The sequence below is a fragment of the Centrocercus urophasianus genome, unplaced genomic scaffold, assembly GCF_019232065.1.
Source record: "Centrocercus urophasianus isolate 14NV4802_14NV808 unplaced genomic scaffold, USGS_Curo_1.0 seq_20, whole genome shotgun sequence".
NCBI lineage: Eukaryota > Metazoa > Chordata > Aves > Galliformes > Phasianidae > Centrocercus > Centrocercus urophasianus.
The window spans coordinates 15,337,157-15,353,788 of record NW_024884756.1 but is presented as its reverse complement, the minus strand read 5'-3'; the positions used below and the strand labels follow the sequence as shown (position 1 = coordinate 15,353,788).

Here is a 16,632-nt window from a genome sequence, read left to right as displayed (position 1 = left end):
TTCCGACGCTGTTTGAGACGGGAACGGCCCGGGTCGGGCCGAGCCAGCGGCGACCGCCGCGCTCCGCCCCGCCTCGGTGCAGCCACTCAGCGGTGCCCGCGGAGGCGGCTCCTTTCCCGGCGGCAGCGGAGGTGCTGGGAACGCGGCCCTCCCCCGGTGCCGGCCCGGGCGGCGGGATTTTGTGTGAGGAGAGCGCGCGGCGCTCCGGCCAGCCCCGTCCGTGCCTCAGCGCGGGCGCAGCGGCGGTGCGTTCCCCAGGTGTGTGGTTTCCCCTTCTTTTCTTGTTCTGCCTAACAAGCCCGTCCCAAACCACGGCTGCGAGCCGTGGGCAGTCTGCTACGTTGACAGACACCTTTCCGGACTGTTTCTGATCGTGCCCTCCGCACGTGCTTTCCTAATACGTCACGGTCTCATCCCAAAGTACTGTAATTCCCTGGTATCTGTGGTTTCTTGTACTGTAATCCCCGCTCATACTACGGGTGTTGAAACCGTTGGCGTGCATGGCTCAGCCGGCTGACTTACAGACCCCAGTCTCCCACGTGATGCTTTCTAGAGAGATGCGGTGGAAATGCCCATCCTATCGGATGTCAGCGTTCCTCCGTCAGATGTTCCACTGGCACGGCACCGGGTTAGAAGAAAACTCGATCCCTAGGGGCTTTCCAGCACTTAAAGCGAACTCAAAAGCATGAGAGGGACCGACCTTTAACATGATCTGATAGCGATAAAAACAAGAGGGAATGTCTTTAAATTAGGAAAGGAGAGATTTTGGTTAGCTGTTAGGAGGAAATTCTTTACTCAGAAGGCAGTGAGGCATTGGCACAGCTGCCCAGGGAGCTGTAGATTCCCCCTCCCCTGGAGGCATTCACTGGATGCCTTGGATGGGGCCCTGGGCCCTGATCTGGTGGTTGGCAACCCAACCCATGGCAGGGGGTTAGAGCAGGGTGATTTGGAAGAAACTTTCCAACTTAAGGCATTATATGGCTGCATGATTCTCTTCAGTCTTACATTCCCTGGTTCTTGCCTGTGATTTAGCACAGCTGCCTATCTGAATATCATCCAGATGTATTTCATGCAGTGTTTGCTGGGTGTCATCTACATCTAGTCAAACAATGAATTCAGCCCTGACACAAAAAAAGATGGAAATCACAAGAAAACCGTGTGGAATCTGGACACAACCTACTGTACAGACATTTAGTGGTGTGGAGATGTATCACAAATAGCAGGAAGGTGGAACAACACTGTCACAGCATTACAGACCTGTGTGTTTGTCAGCTTTCTTCTTCAGGACAGAGGAATGCCATTGTATGGGAACTGCTGAACTCTGATTGATCACCTGAGGGGAGCCATGAGTCAGCCAGAGGAGCACAGCTGAAGGCAATTCACCTGTGCTGCCGGAAGGGGTGGAGCCAGGCTGCACCCCTCCTAGACCTATTTAAGAGCTGGCTACGAGTGGGGAAGGGTCTTGTCTAGAGATCTCCTCTTCTGGTGTTTTTTTTTGTAGGTGAGCCTGGCATAGGGGTAAGCCTTCCATTTATTCTCTCGTATTATCTTAGTCTACTTTGCCTAACTCTTGTTTTTTTTTGTGATTATAACATCTTAGTATCCATTGGTTATGCATTTTTAATATCCGTTGATTGTACAAGTCATTACCTGAAACACTGATTGATCATCTGGGGAAAGGACCCGGTCAGCTCTGGGAGCACAGGTGAAGGCAATTCAGCTGTGCGACCAGAAGGTCATAGCCTGGCTGCACCTCTCTGAGATCTCATTTAAGGGCTGACTGCTATTAGGGAAGGATGTTTTTCTGGAGGTTTTTCCTTGGTGATGCTTTTCTTTATAAACCTAGAATCTTCTGAAATGGGTGAGCAATCTTTTTCCTTTTCTTTATAGCTTCTTTCTATCGTGTTGATTCATCCGTCAGTGTGCTTTTGTTGTAATGCTTTCATATTGTATTGATCTGTTTCATTATTGTAGCTGTGGAAGTGACCAACCTTTCAAAATAGATAAGGAGCTTGATGCGCACAAATTGTTTTGGATATAGTTCTTTATGCTTTGTCTGTTCAGTGATGTCTTGATAATACCTTTCTTAAATAGGTAATGATGAAGATTTGATTTTATAGCTGTTTAATATGTGCTTAATAATGTATTGTGTTCCTTAGGAGTAATAGCTCACACATACCACACTGAGAAGTTGGACAATGCTTCAGAGCTGATGGGCCAAAGGCCTGTATTCCTGCTATGTCATAGTCATCAAATTATTGTAATGTCTTAATTCACTTATAGCTATTCAATAAATTACTTGTATCAGAAAGTAAGCTGGGTTCCACTTGCAATTCAAGTAGAAGAAAAATATTTGATCACTTCAGTCTGCTGAATATAGGTCTGAAAAGATATCACTGCTGTCATCCTGTCTATAGCCTGCCTGGCAGTGTGTTTCAGCCACAGAATGGCTGAAGTGGGAAGGACCTCTGGAGGTTATCTGAGCCAACCCCTTGCTCAGGTAGGGACATCCTGAGCAGATTGCCTAGGGGGTATTTTCTAAGGAAGCATTAATGTGGGAGTGATGTGATAAGTATCAGTAATTCTAAATTCTAAAAGTGTTTTTTGGAATGAAGCATGTTCTTAATAAAGTTTCACACTTCAAAGTTTCGATTGATCCTTTGGTTACCCTTTGTGCCCGTTTTTAAAGCTCCTTTGTAATATAACCAAGTAATGCGAGGTTAAGACACTGTTTTTAACAGAAAATCGAAGTTTTCAATTGTAGGCAATTGCTTAGCTCATGTGGTTTGAGGCTGAGGTGTTGCTGTAGGTCCTCTCCAGAGTGATGTAGTATGCCTGCATAGAGTGTTCACAGTGCTTGTGCTGTGCTAGTTCAACTTGCAATGTACAGCAGTGGTTGTTTTGCTTTTTGCAATTGCCTCACAAGGTGCAAGGGCATGACTGACTTATTTGCATCCACCTGTTGCAAGTGGGCGTCTACCCAAAAATGTAGAATGTGCTTGCTTTAGTTACGTGAAATCCATTTGAAGAAAGAACCTGTAATCTAAGTAGGCTGATGATATGCATGTTTAGTAACTCTATGAGGTACAGTGGAAGCACTTGACTTGCAGTGGAAGTTAAAATGCATCCATGGAGCCACTAAATATACTGAGGGCATCTAAGCAGAACACATACTGCATGTGTGAATGAACAAGCTGTTTTGAAGTAGCTCTCGCAATACCATGTCTACAGTTCCAGGGAGGGGTAACACAAGGTGATGATAAACAATCTCCAGTGGAAAACCAGAGTCAAAGCTGTATTTTGGTGTGCTTTGTAGTACTTCAGTTGTATCTTGCGGTCTCTGGAGGATCTGAGCTCTACAGCAGAAATTGGTGTCACAGTTTAAAACTCTTTTGAGTAGAGCTGCTCCCAGCTCAAGACCCCATGCTAGTGATGTTTTTTTGATTTATTTTTTTTTTAATACTATAAAAGAAATAGAAAGCGAAAGATAGAACACATTAGCACAAAATGAGTAATGCACAATGTCAGTCCCTGAAAAATTGCCCTGAAACTATGAAGGTGTATTTTCTCTATGTTTTATTTAATAGAAAGGAAAATAAAAGCACACGGGAATCTTAGGTATTGGTGTGGATTGTATCATAGAGCAGAAATTCTGTGTGAAGGTAACCAGCTTGATTAGAGCCTGGGGTGGAGAAAGAAAAAGGGCACTTTCTGGCCAGGCTAGATAAAGAGTGTTGACTATATATTTCATTTGTGTTCCTTACTTAATTTCTTTTCTCCTTATCTTCACACCTTGAGCTCAGGCAGACCAGTGTTTTTATGCTCCTTTTAAAATGATAGGGAAAAGGAGAGATTAGGCTATGTTTTTAGTTAATGATCTATTAACATTTTGATGAAGTTATTTCTAATGTCTCTGCATAACATTTTATATTATCTTGCATTAGAATAATTATGAAGCCAGAAACTTCACAGTGCCACCTACTGCTGAAAATGTGTATTTTAAGACCTGACTAGTTTGAGCAACAAAGAAAAATAGTGTTGGCACGTAATGTTTCAAACATCTGAAAAATGTCGGAAACGCATCCTGATTTGCTGAGTGAATTTAAGTAACGCTGAACTTCTAAGTTTAGAATCAACTCATGGGTTTTTACTGAGGTTATAATGAGAAATGACTCTCAGGATCTGGGGTTTTGTGCTATATAGAACTTTTGTTTGTGTTATGTTTTTTAACAAAGCCTTATTTTAAAATGAGTCCCTCTGATAATATTAGAAAACACTGATGAAAGATTCAATGAAACAAAATTCATTTTTAACTTAAATTTTTAATTTTTAACAAGGAAATGTCCTCTGTTTTACAGAGAGGCCTTAAGGAGATATAAATGAAGAACCCTGGAATCAGCATATGTGGCACACACTCCATTCCCTTCTTACTTTGTGAAGCTGTATGATGGACCACGGATTGCCGCTTGGTTGTTGGAGAAGTTGGTATGTCCTCAGCCACGGTGGCTGGAATTCATCTTCCCTAACTCTTACAATATATAAGTTAGATGAAGTTAATGTACAGCTTAAAGTGCTGTAGTTGGCTCTTTCTTCACTTCTTAAAGAAAATCCTATCTCAATAATACTGCTGGAATAGCATCCAAATACCTTTTACATTTTTCTGTGTCCCAATCTTTAAGTATTGATTACGATCTCATTCCCTGGAACTATGGTAATAAGAGAAGTGATAGGATTTTGTTCATAAATATGAATAGCTAGGGTGTAGATCTTTATTTGTTCTTCCCCAGGAAAGCTCAACATTAAACTTGGCTCCAAGGAGTCAGAAATGTTTAACTTCTACTGGTACTTGTCTCAGCCTGTAGAATAAACTGATGCTTTGAATGCGTGACTATCAGAGTTTGTCCTATTGTATAGCATGAACAATTAAACATTCTTAAATGTAGAAACTAATTTCTTTTCAAGTTGATAAATTCTTGAAAACAATGTGTTTAAAACAGGTAAAAGAGGTTGTAAAGACAATTTAGCCACTTTGTGGTAGTATTTTGGAAGCCTTTAAGGGGAACTCTGTAGAACTCCTTTTTTCCATTCGCAGCGGAGATGGACTGCTTTTGTGATGGTATTAACCCACTGTGTAGGGTTATAGAATCATTAAGTTGTAGAAGACCACTAGTCCAAGTGTTGTACTTAATTTTGCAGCAGTAGACTGATCTAATCATCAGATAAAAATTGTCAGAAGAATTTTTTGTAACACTGATGAACATGCAGTTCTGAGTGCCCACTTCACTGATGTTTGACAGTAACCAAGTTAGCTTGGTTTTTTTTTTTTTTTTAAAGAAAAAGAACTTTTTGTAGTTGTTGAACTTGTCATGCCTTTCATGCAGTTAATACGTTGACTTTTTGGAAAGGTCAATTAAACAATTTTTTTCTAGTGTACTTTCTATGATAATTCTGTATTCCTTGTCAGGCTGAAAGTTGTTTAGTCGTCTGTGCTAACAACTGTCTTACATTGCAAAGTCCCCTACAGACTGGGGAAAATTCAGGAGCCACGTGGCCTTCTTAATCTGAAACTGAACATTGTATTATTAAGGGAAGAAAAACAAAGTATTGATGATATCCTACAAGGTCCAGTGTGGCAGAGTGCATAGTCTGTGGCCCTTCTTTCTATAACCTTTCAAAACTGTGTCTTTCCAAAAGAAGTAACAAGCAGCAAATAGGGTCGTTCCTCTGAATGGGTAGGGGAGCTCAATCATGATACTAAAGCTTTGTGTTGTCTGCCCCAAATTCCTGCTTTCTTGAAATGCTGTTGGTGCCTACTCCTCTTCCTTGGTCAATTGTAATTCATCTGGTTCTTCTTGCTTGGTTCTCTCACTGTGGACTCTGAACTTCTAGTGTTTATTTGTGTCAGTCTAAATAATTAGCAGCAATAGGGTATCTCAGAAACTTGGAAAGGTTGAAAACATTCTGCTTCTTTCCCAAAGAAAGGTATAAACTCAAATCATGGAGCAGTTGTTTTTTCTTTTAGCTTTTGTTTAATTTAAGTTGCGTATTTTTGTCCTGTTCAAAACATACCATTATGTACACAGTGTGCCCACCCATGAGCCTCATTCCTAATCTTGCCTGTTAGTGTGCTATATGGAGAGTGTAACAAATGGATCTGGGTATGAATGAAGGATGTTTTGGTAACTAATACTGAGTAGTCAGTGTGGTCCTCAGCAGTTCGCGCACGCGTGTGTGTGTGTGCGCGCCCATCCCTACCTTTTACTTAAGTATATGGTAGAGATAGGGAGGTTAACATTTGAAAGAGTTTCTGAGGAAATGAGAACCAAGCTTGATTCTTAGAATGTAAGTGCAACTCTTATTTTTATGCATTATTTTAGGATTTGTTACAAGGGTGATTTGGTGGCTGCAGAAGGATCTCTGGTAGCCTGTGACCTGTTGTTTTTTGTTTTTTTTTTTTTGTTTTTTTTTTTTTTACTTGCAATAAGTATTCTCTTCCAGAAGTTGTCCATTATGAGTTCCCCTTAATCACCCTTAAGGTTTGGGACAAGTTAAATGTGTGTATTTCTGAATAAATGTGGCCCTCCAGCCACTGATTATTTTCCTGGATTTTTTCAGAACTTTCTCATTTATCTTTGTCTTTTTGATAGTGCTGTGGGTGGAAATTAATATTAAAGGCCGAAATCATAAAGAAAATGACTTAACCTCCTGCTGTTCTAGATTCTTGCATGGAACTCAAAATTACTGTTCTTTTGCCTTGCCGTATCCTGTGCAAACTCATTTCTAGTGGCTGGGGAGAGGTAGGAGAGTTTCCCACCGCTTTATTTTCCAATTATTGCAGGCTATCTCTCTCGCTGAGAAGCTGCTTGTATTACTCATGCAATCTTTATCAATTTGCTTGATTCTAGATCAAAACCACTACTTCTGGGGTGCTTAACTTCTTTATACATCATCTTTAATTCTCTCTTCACTGCTATCAGAAGGTTTTTGCAAAGTACAATTGTACATGTCAGGAATATGCTGAAGTTTAATGTATTCATTGGGAAAATAAGTAAAAATGAGTCTGAACAACTATACCCTTACCTGTCATACTCTAAATATCTATCATATCCTCACAGTTCAATGTGTGACACGTCTTTGCAACACAGCATTGATATTCCCAATATATGACAATGTACAGTGAGCCATGTTCTGGAGAACCCTATAGGAGAACAGGAGCAGCAGTTTAGTAGTTGGCAGGATGAGGCAGCTGGCCTGTGAGCAGCCTGGGAGCTTCTCAGGCAAATAGCTTGCTGCTGGCAGGATGTCATTAGTGGCAGCAGGATGACATAAGGAGGCAGGAGACGCAACAAAACTGCATATGTGACTGGCAGAAGAGTAGTGTCTAAGAGTCCCAAGGCCCACTTGATTCTATCCTCATTTGATTTTCAGCTGCAGGGCTGGTGACTTTGACACTGTTAAGAGTTAATTGCGGTTAATTGCGCTTAAGGGAGTTGCCCTACTTGTTCCCAGAAAGCCATAAAGCAGTCGCACTACTTTTGCAGCCCCTGTGTGTTAAACGAGGACACCCTGGTAACAGAAGCCTGTGGAGTCTCATGTTTGGCACTGGTGGCTGAGAGAGGTGGCTGCCTGCATTCAGGGGACAGGTGGTCCATAAAGCAAGAGAAGTTATGGCTTGCTTATCAAAGCCAGTCTGAGTTTTTAGGTAAGATTTTCGTGAAAAATGGAACATGTAATCATGATGTAGATTTTCTTTTTACATCTGCTGTTTCTCTTCAGCCATTCCTTTTCAGAATTTGTCTGAACAGATCACTCAAGTTTGCACAGCATAAGCAGTCAAAATATTTGTTGCTTGTGGTCCTAAACCTTCCAGATGCTGAGTGGTTGCTATGCAAATTTCTAGTATTATTCACTCGGAACAGAAATCATACTTATGAGAGATTGATGCCACAGATATACTTTGTTTTTTCTTTTGAAAGCTGGCGAGGTGCTTTTTTAACAAATGTTCCTGAGTTCCACGCGTGTCGTCACACATTGTGATGATAATTTGTGCTATAATTACAATAAGTGTATCACCATAATTCTAAAAAAGTATGGCAGAATGCAACCATTACTCCTTGACCCTGCATTGATCGTAGATGATTTCTTGTATTCATTTATTGATATTCAATCCAACCATTTTCAGCCAAATGACTTGTTTTCAAGCTCACAAAGGCTGTTTCTGAAAGAATATAGTGTGTGTGTTATATTAGCTTTCACACAGCTTGTAAGTGCAACAAGAGAGCTGGAGAGGCATTGTCAGATGAAAACAAGTCAATGGCAACATGGATGATTTTCTTAGATGAGCCAAATAAAGCAGAAAATTCAGGCATGCACTGGACTAATATAACTTGTGATGTTTAGGAGCTCTGCAAGTCTTTGTCACTTTGCAAATTTAACAAGAATAAGAGCTTTTCTGGAAGTGAGATTTTTACTGTTGCTCATGCACAGAACTTTTTCTCTTCTAATATAGCCAACTTACTGGCTATATGAGCTGGCTAGCATTTCAGCAAACTAAATTCCTGGTGCTCTGCCTGATTTCCTTGGAAAAACTGAAGCTGCTTTTAAGGAGGTTCTGTGAGAAAACACAGAAGAATTAGTTTTGCTAACTTTAGCCTGCTTATATGGGGAAGACTTGCAGATGCCCTCAGGCATGAACTTGGTTACATAAAGAGTAAGAAATACAAAATAAATCATTCTTTAATTCTAAATTGCATTATTTGATGTAATAAGAACTTCCAGACCAGATCAAATCTAAATTAGTTGCCTGACAGTGGTAATTCCCAGATGTCTCTGAGGAAATTGCCCTATTCTTCAACCTCCTTTCCCACCTCCACCAGTATAATGGATAATTATATAACAACCTGACTACAGGGGAAGTTATTTTTTACCCTCAGGCTGGTGGCTGATTTATGCCCTGAACTGAGAACATTTATATCCATTATGAATTTTTATCGGGTCCAATCTAATTCCCCACATAAATGTATGAATATGTATGTATAACCTTTTACTAAATCCTGCTAAGCACTTGGCATCAATGATACCATTTGCAGCATATTTCATGTGCAGTGAACTTATGCCAATTTTAAATATATTGCCTTTTACTTTTATTACTGCAATCAGTGCTTGCTTGGGGAATGTTTGGATGCCAACAAGAGTGGCATCTCCTTCTGCACTTGCCCTGCTTTGAGAGCTGCAGAGAGCAGTGAGATCACACCTTGGCCTCCTGCAGACTGGACCACTCAAGTAACCTCAGCCTCTCCTTTTGCTAGCTTTGCTGCCCTCCTCTGGACACTTTCATGGACCTTAATATCCTTTCTATATTGTGGAGGCTGGAACTGCGTGCAACTGTATGAACTGTCTTCAAGCTGAGATCACCCCAAAATTAGATATAGAGGGAGACTCGTCTCTTTTGACTTTGTCTGTGTCTAATGCATCCCAAAATGCCTTTTGCCTCTTGACTGCCAGGGCAGGCTGCTGGCTCATGTTGAGCCTGCTGTTACCAGCACACCCAGGTCACTTTCTGCAGAGATGTTCTCCTGACACTCATCTCCATCTCTGCCTGTATTAGGCATTGCTGTGTCCCTGGTGCAGCACTCAGCATTTTCGTTTTTTGAACCTCATGCTGTGGATGATTGCCCAATGCAAAATCACAGAAAGTGGACAGGTTTTGACTAGAAGTGAAGGAAGATGGGACAGTCTGTAGGGAAGACTATTGTATATTCACAATACTGTAGATCGTAGGAAAGAAACAACATAAATTGCTTTACTTTATTCTAGCAAAAGTGAGTGTTACCAACAGTGTCTACAATTATAGTAACCTGAAAGGTGAGGTTGACAATAGAAAGGTGTACCCTTGAAAATCAAACCTTGAATTAGTACCTGAAATGAAAAGAGGCCATGAGACAGACTCAAGTAGTCCGTGTATGAAAATCCTTAAGTTTGTGTCTTCATAACATCAAGTCAGTGATGAAATGGCATTAAGCTGAATGGGGATGTACTCAGAGCCAACAGACATTCAGAGTGATTGTGTTAGAGGGCAGGATCTGAGAGGCAATACTAACGTAAAAGAACTTCTGTGAGTAGGATATCCGCGGATAAAGCCACAAAGTTAAAATCTGAATGTAAATGTTTCAGTTTGGGAGTGCTGAAAAATCGTCTTCTGTTGGTTCACTTAACTAATATAATGAACAGTTGTTATATTATCCAGTTTAAAATTTCCCTGCAGCTCAAGGTAATTTAGATCTGAGATTTTGGCTCAACTCCATTCCTAGCCTGTACTCAGTATAAATTATTGCCCTAAAAACATGACATGTTCAATTTATCCTCCATTTTAAATGGCTGAAGAGTACATGCATAATTCTGTGCATGCCCCACTTTCTGTAATCTACTGTGACAAACAGACCAATTGACTGAAACTACTAGGTAAGACACTTTATTTTAGTCATGAGCCCACACCCAGCTGAAGTTTAAATACCAAGTAAAAATGACTTTTGAATTATTTGACTTGAATTAATGCCAAATTCAATCTTATGTGGTCTCAGAGAGGAAAAAAAAAGTATTGGAATAAAACCAGTGATTTATGTGTTAGGAATATAAGCAGCAATTGAAGTAACAGTTGTGGATCACAATGAAAAATATGACATATATATATATTTTTTTTTTGTGCTGTTGTGATTGTGGGATTGGGAACTTGGTGATGTTTTGATACAAAGTTGAGGACCTTCATTCCCAGTTCCATCTACTATCAAAAATTCTGGCCAGGCTCTGTGTGCCATGCTCCACTACATTGTTCTCTATTGTCCAGTAAAATATAAGATGACAAATATTCTCATTCTGGAGAGAAAAGTCTGAAGTAATTGTATCACACGTGTCTGAAAGAAATCATACATTTTCTAACTCAAAATAACTGTGCTAAGAAATGTATCCAGAAATGCTGCACCTTTGTGTTGAATTTTGATCTTCTGGCTCAGTTTCAGTTTTGTCCATTAGTGCCATGAGTTCAGATGTAGGAAAGTTAACTTGGCAGAAATCTGGGCTGCCTAGAATTTAATCAGTGTTATTCATCCCACAGGGGTAACGTTTTCTAGGATGATTTTGTGTTCTGAAATACTACTCTTTTTCTTAGAGTTTTTGTTACTATGTAGCAAGCCTTGCTAATAAAGTCATGTTTGTTTGCCATTTGCTAGTTCAGGACATCAGCAAGACAACTTTTTAGCTGTACCTACTCACTCCAACATTCAACTCAAGCTAGGAGAAGTGGCTCAGGAGTAGTTACTTAAAAAGCTTGGTTTTGTTGTTCTGTTTGGCTGCTTGTACCAAGGGAGACTTTGAATACTGAAGTCATAGACAGGTCTGACTCCTTGTATCTGTTTATGTAATTTTGTCCTTAGCCAGAGACCTATTCTCTAATTTGATGTTTCTCAGTGGATTTTTTTTTTCTGAATTACCATGCCAAATGGTTGTCCACTTTAGTTTTTTCATAGGAAGGCACCTGTTCAATTTCAGATACTTTTCAGTCTGTTCCACTGGTCTGCACTCCTCCTCAGAGAGCCTTGAGCCTTCTTCATATTTGAGGTTGCCAGCTCTCTTTTTTTTTTCTTTTTCCAAACAGCCAATTTTGTTCTGAAGCTCTTATGACTGAGCCAACTTTCATTCCTTTCATAAAGGGATACTCTCTTGTTATTGCAATTGAGGAATTCTGTAAGAGGCTTTTCATGTCTCCAGGGAGTTATGTACATTAAAAGCTTGCATTAGGCTCCAACTAACATTTGTTCATGCAGTATTCATTTATTGGCAAATTGCATTTGTTTCTGCTATTGATACATACTTGTAAGTTTATTTCTAATGCTGCAGTTACATGATAATACATGACTGAGTAAGATATATGCTCTGTTTGAGTAACAGAAGCAGCTAGATGCCTGAATTCAGTGCAGTGTACACTGCCATCTTGTGTTCTGAAGTTCTAGTGAATATAAAAATGTGCAGTATACACTGTAGCCTTTCGCAAAATAGGTACTGGCTATATTAGTGGAATATGCAAGATATTTGTTGTCTTTCTAGTAAAATACAAATATCACTGATAAATCTGAACTTGTCAGTTTGAAGGATCCATTTCTTTTAATTAATGATTTATGGGCATCTTGGACAAAACAGAAAAAAAAAAAAAACCCAAAAACCTGAAGTTGAAAATTTTGCTGCAGCCAAGCCATTCTGCATTCTCCTTTCCAGCAATGAGGTTCAACATGGGCTCCAAGGAATAGGTCTGTTGTAAGGCAGGCTCTGAACTGGTGTAGTGTTCCCAGACTAGCTGTCTGCCAAATGCTTTTTTTCTGCAGAAGGGGTGTGTGATAGAAAAAAGGGTAGACTTGTATTCTTAGCTGGAATATCTGTTTCTCTTTGGAGCAGTTGTCTTCAGAATCTAACTGGATCATCCCTAAGGCAGTGCCAGTATGCACCAGAGTACTGGCTAATTAGCCTGAACGAGGACCTACATTGACACTTACTTAAAAAATGAAGAAAAAGAATCTAACATCTCTGCCCTGTACTGTTTATTCAAAACAGATTCAAAACAAAAAAGTGACAGATCTTGGTGGATGAAATAAGTACTGCTTGCTCTTCCAGTAAAAATAATTCTGTGCTTATCAGAGAAGTGGAGTTGTACGTGCGTACTTCCAATTCCTTTCACTGTAAACAAAAAAAACCCAAACACATATGTATATTTTGCTCTGCCTCATTTTTTTTTTATTAATTCCAGTTTCTTCATGTAGATGCTCATCAACAAAGGTTTTATAAAATCCAGATAATGTTGCCTGAAATGAACACAAGCAAAAAAAGTGGAGCCAAAAATTTTTAACTAAGCTTGGAGACTGGGGCAGGGCAAGGAATACTACAAGCATATCATAGCAGCAGATGTCGTGGTAGAAAGGTAGAATGGCAGAAAACAGTGGCAGGAGGCCCAGCAGAGAACGACTCTTGGCCTTACTTGTGCATTAGTTCTGATTGGGTTTGCTGCTTTCTTGATACCTTCTATTTCACCCATTTGGCATTCCTTAGCTCTTAGTTTATGCATGCTTTCATTTAACATCCAATATGAATTTCCACTTCTGAAAGGCAAATGGTTATGGCATCTGATATGACTTGTGCATGCAATTCTGTCTCCCAAGATTTCTTTTTATGGCTTAAATGTGTAATAACTGAATTTAAACAACTTCTGTCTCTTGTGAAAGGAGCAGTTAGAATGTTTCTAAAGAGCTTTTGTGCCTGTGACAATACTTTCATCATACTTTACTTCCTTTCGTGCTTGCCTTCAAAAGGCAGCATGTAGTTGTGATTGCATAATCCTGTTTCAGTAAGTTTGGAGTTAAAGCTTTTTGTACACTGCAGTACCACCTCTGGGCTTTATCCAGAAACTATATTTCAGAGAAAACGTTTCCAGTGTAGACTTCCATGATCCCTTTTAGGAACACCCTGTGACTTCAAGTCACAGTCATTGTACAGAACTGCAAATGCCAAATGCAGCTGTGACTATCCAAGTTTTCAGTGCTCTGAAGATTTCAGAATGGTTAGAGAAAGAACGAGGTCAGAGAACAGTAGATGGAGTTTCACTAAGCAAAACTTCAGGCATTTATTTGGTTTTTTTTTTTCTCCTGTAATTAAGCTTAACATTTCTAAGTTTTTCCAGTGGCACAAAGCCAATTTTACTATTGAGGAAAAAGTTGTTTGAAGAGAGATCTGTGACAGAGCACAACATAATTAGGCCTTGAATTTAAAGTTACCATTTTTTTATTTACTGACAAAACTGCCTTTCCTTTAAAGTGCCCATCTGTAGGACTGTAAATGTCAGTGGAAAAGCCTCTGCTTAGCTTGTATTTTGTTACCAAGAGCAGCTGGCCATTTGCTGGGTGAAAGGAAAGTTGTGTTTTGTTGTATTTGGAAGCAAAGGTTAGGAATACCACACCCGAGTCCTTGTGAATGATACGTTTGGGTTGTGTCTGACCAAACAGTGTCTTGTTAACCCTCCTTGCTTGGTTTACCAGCTCTCCTCAGGTCAGAATCCTGTATTACGCAGTTTCAGATGTTGTTCATGTGGATATATTGTCTATTTTGCTGTCCCCAGTTGTGGTCAGAGATGAGGTCTTGGGCTACAGCTTCAGGCTTGATGGCAGCACAGGAAACGAGGATGCCATGCTAGCTGGAGTTCCCAGATCCTGGGCTGGGACTGCTCACAAAGCCTCCAGTAGATAAAGCTTGCTGCTAGTGCATGTGGCTGACAGCACATCAGCAGGCACTTCTGCAGATAAACCTCTGTCCTCAGAGAGTGCTCTGGTACTGGGTTTGAAGGCAGCAGAACCACTGAACCTGCTGCAGGGATTGATAGAGCTGTGGAGAGGGATGACAAGTTCACAGCAGAGGCATTGATTCAAACAAGCTCAGTGCTCCATAAATCTAGAGATGTTTGTGCTCAGGAAGGCTTAGGAATTGTGGGATATGTAGTATCACCAGTAAGAGAAATCTGAGGCTCTTAATTTTCCTCTTTACATTTTTTTACAGTGTTAGAAACTGGTTAGAAGCTGTGATACAATATATTTACACAATATAACAGAAGTGTTTTAAAATTCTTTCCTAATAAACAAATGTGCACTTCAGCTAACTTAACTAACATAATTGCTAGAAGTCTTTATGGAACATATGTGCTATGTCTCTGTGTTCTCTGTGACCAGAGAGCTCTTCATTGACAATGCAGTGCTTGCAGCACTGATCCTTTTGTTAGAGAGTTTGAATGACATATTGAGCAGTACATAAGGAAATGTAAACATCTCATTGGAGGAATAATGCAGAAATGGTCCCTTACCTTTTAAAGAAAAAAAAAAAAACAAACACAAGAAAAATTCAGGTTAGTGACTCAAAAATAGGCATATCAGCAGTGTCTTGATCTCCTGTGTGTCAGAAGCATTACCCTCTACATGGCAGTAAAAATTTGGTATTTAAATAGGAGTAGGGCAGTCTTGGCCTGAGCTTCTTTGTACCCTGATGTCCATGGCAAGTGCTACTGTTGTCACAGCAAGACAACATCTTGATAAATGTCTCAATTTTGTCTCTCCCTCTGCTAAATTTATTGTAGTGATTTATTCTTCCTTCAGTCACAAGGTTGTACTGTCATCCTTAGCTGCCCTTCTCAGACTAATCCATACGTTGGCCAGGAGGGAGTGCTCTAGCAGGGCTGCCAACGCTATTATCCCTGAGTCTTAACCGGCCCTGTTCCAGCAAGCTTGGGAATGATTGCCCTGAGGTTTCTCATCAAACTGCTTCCAGCTCACAAGAACACGAGAAGTCACTCAGTGCTTTTTATGCCTAGTCACTTGGTATATTTACAGTATTACTTTCTTCCTCGAAGTTTGGCACTGCTTTCTTTTCCCCCACTTTCTGTTTTGCGATTGTTTCCCTGCTCCTAAACTTCCCGTGCTTCAGTGCTGAGGAGCCATGCATACAAGGGCAGTTTGTTTTTTAACTTCTCAACATACAAAGCATGTTGTGTTAAAGAGAAAATGAATTCTGTTTTTCTCTCACACGTTTGAAAATATCTACCTTCTTCAGTGATATCATTGCATGTAATGGAGCAGTAAGCTGGTCCCCTATCACACAAAGAAAGCTGTAGAGATTAATTATCTCACAAATATTTTGGGGAATCAAGCAGTTCACCCATTTGTGCTGCTCCATTTCCCATGTTTTCAGCTGAAAGAACATGCTGCTGTCTAAATTGATGGCATCCTTTTCAGCTGAGACCAGCTTAATCTATTTTCTGTTCTTCAGAAAAGGAGCTGCCTTTGTTATCCCTTGTATGCACCACATTTCTCTATTGAAACAAAGCACTGGTGAACAGCACTGGCTTGACAGTGCCTGAAACTGGAGTCCTCAGGTCTGGTGCAGCACAGCAGTAAGACCATTTAGGGTGCAAATTCAGCAGTATGAGCTTTAATTTTATGTACTTAATTAAACTTCCCCACTATGCAGAAGAATTCAAATCACATCATTGTAAGGAAGGAAGCAAAAATTTAAAAGGGTAAAACCCACAAATGACCAGTAATTTCAGAAGTGAAAGGAAGGCAGCCTTACAGACTGCCTTAGCCACTCATGGTTTGTCTGCTTTAGCAGTGGTTGCTTACTTATATCTAATGATGCTTTTTAATAGCTCCTGCCTATGGCTGTCCACCCTGCCCTTCTCCAAAAAGGCCTTATTTAATAGTTTATTTATGGCCTCGAATATTCAGGGAAATTACCACTCATTCCTTTTCATTCCTTGTAATTTGCAAAATTCTGTAAATCACCCCCTTTCAGTAGCATCTCTCATGTTAAAACTGTGTTTTAATAACTGTAACTTATCTGCATCTGAGCAGAAATGTTGCTGTCACTCACACAAATACTCAGTTCAGCTGCCCTTCGCTCTTGGCCTAATCTGTAATTGAATCGATGTTGGTTTTGTTTCACAGAAGGAACTTATTTACTTCTTGATCTCATTACTGCTGCTTTACATTGTCTCCTACTTCTTGTTCTTGTTTCTCAGAGCAAAACTAAAGAGCTTAGACCCAAGTGTTG

The 16,632-nt window shown here is 40.1% G+C and overlaps 1 protein-coding gene across 1 annotated transcript in view; it reads left to right on the top strand.

The window, feature by feature from the left end:
• Positions 1 to 240: 240 nt before the first annotated feature.
• Positions 241 to 16,632, top strand: part of AGPS (alkylglycerone phosphate synthase) — a 79,883-nt gene continuing 63,491 nt past the window's right edge. The window contains exons 1-2 of the mRNA XM_042821996.1: positions 241 to 258; positions 4,359 to 4,485. The gene's annotated coding sequence lies outside the window, so the exon portion shown is untranslated. The remainder of the gene's footprint in view (positions 259 to 4,358; positions 4,486 to 16,632) is intronic.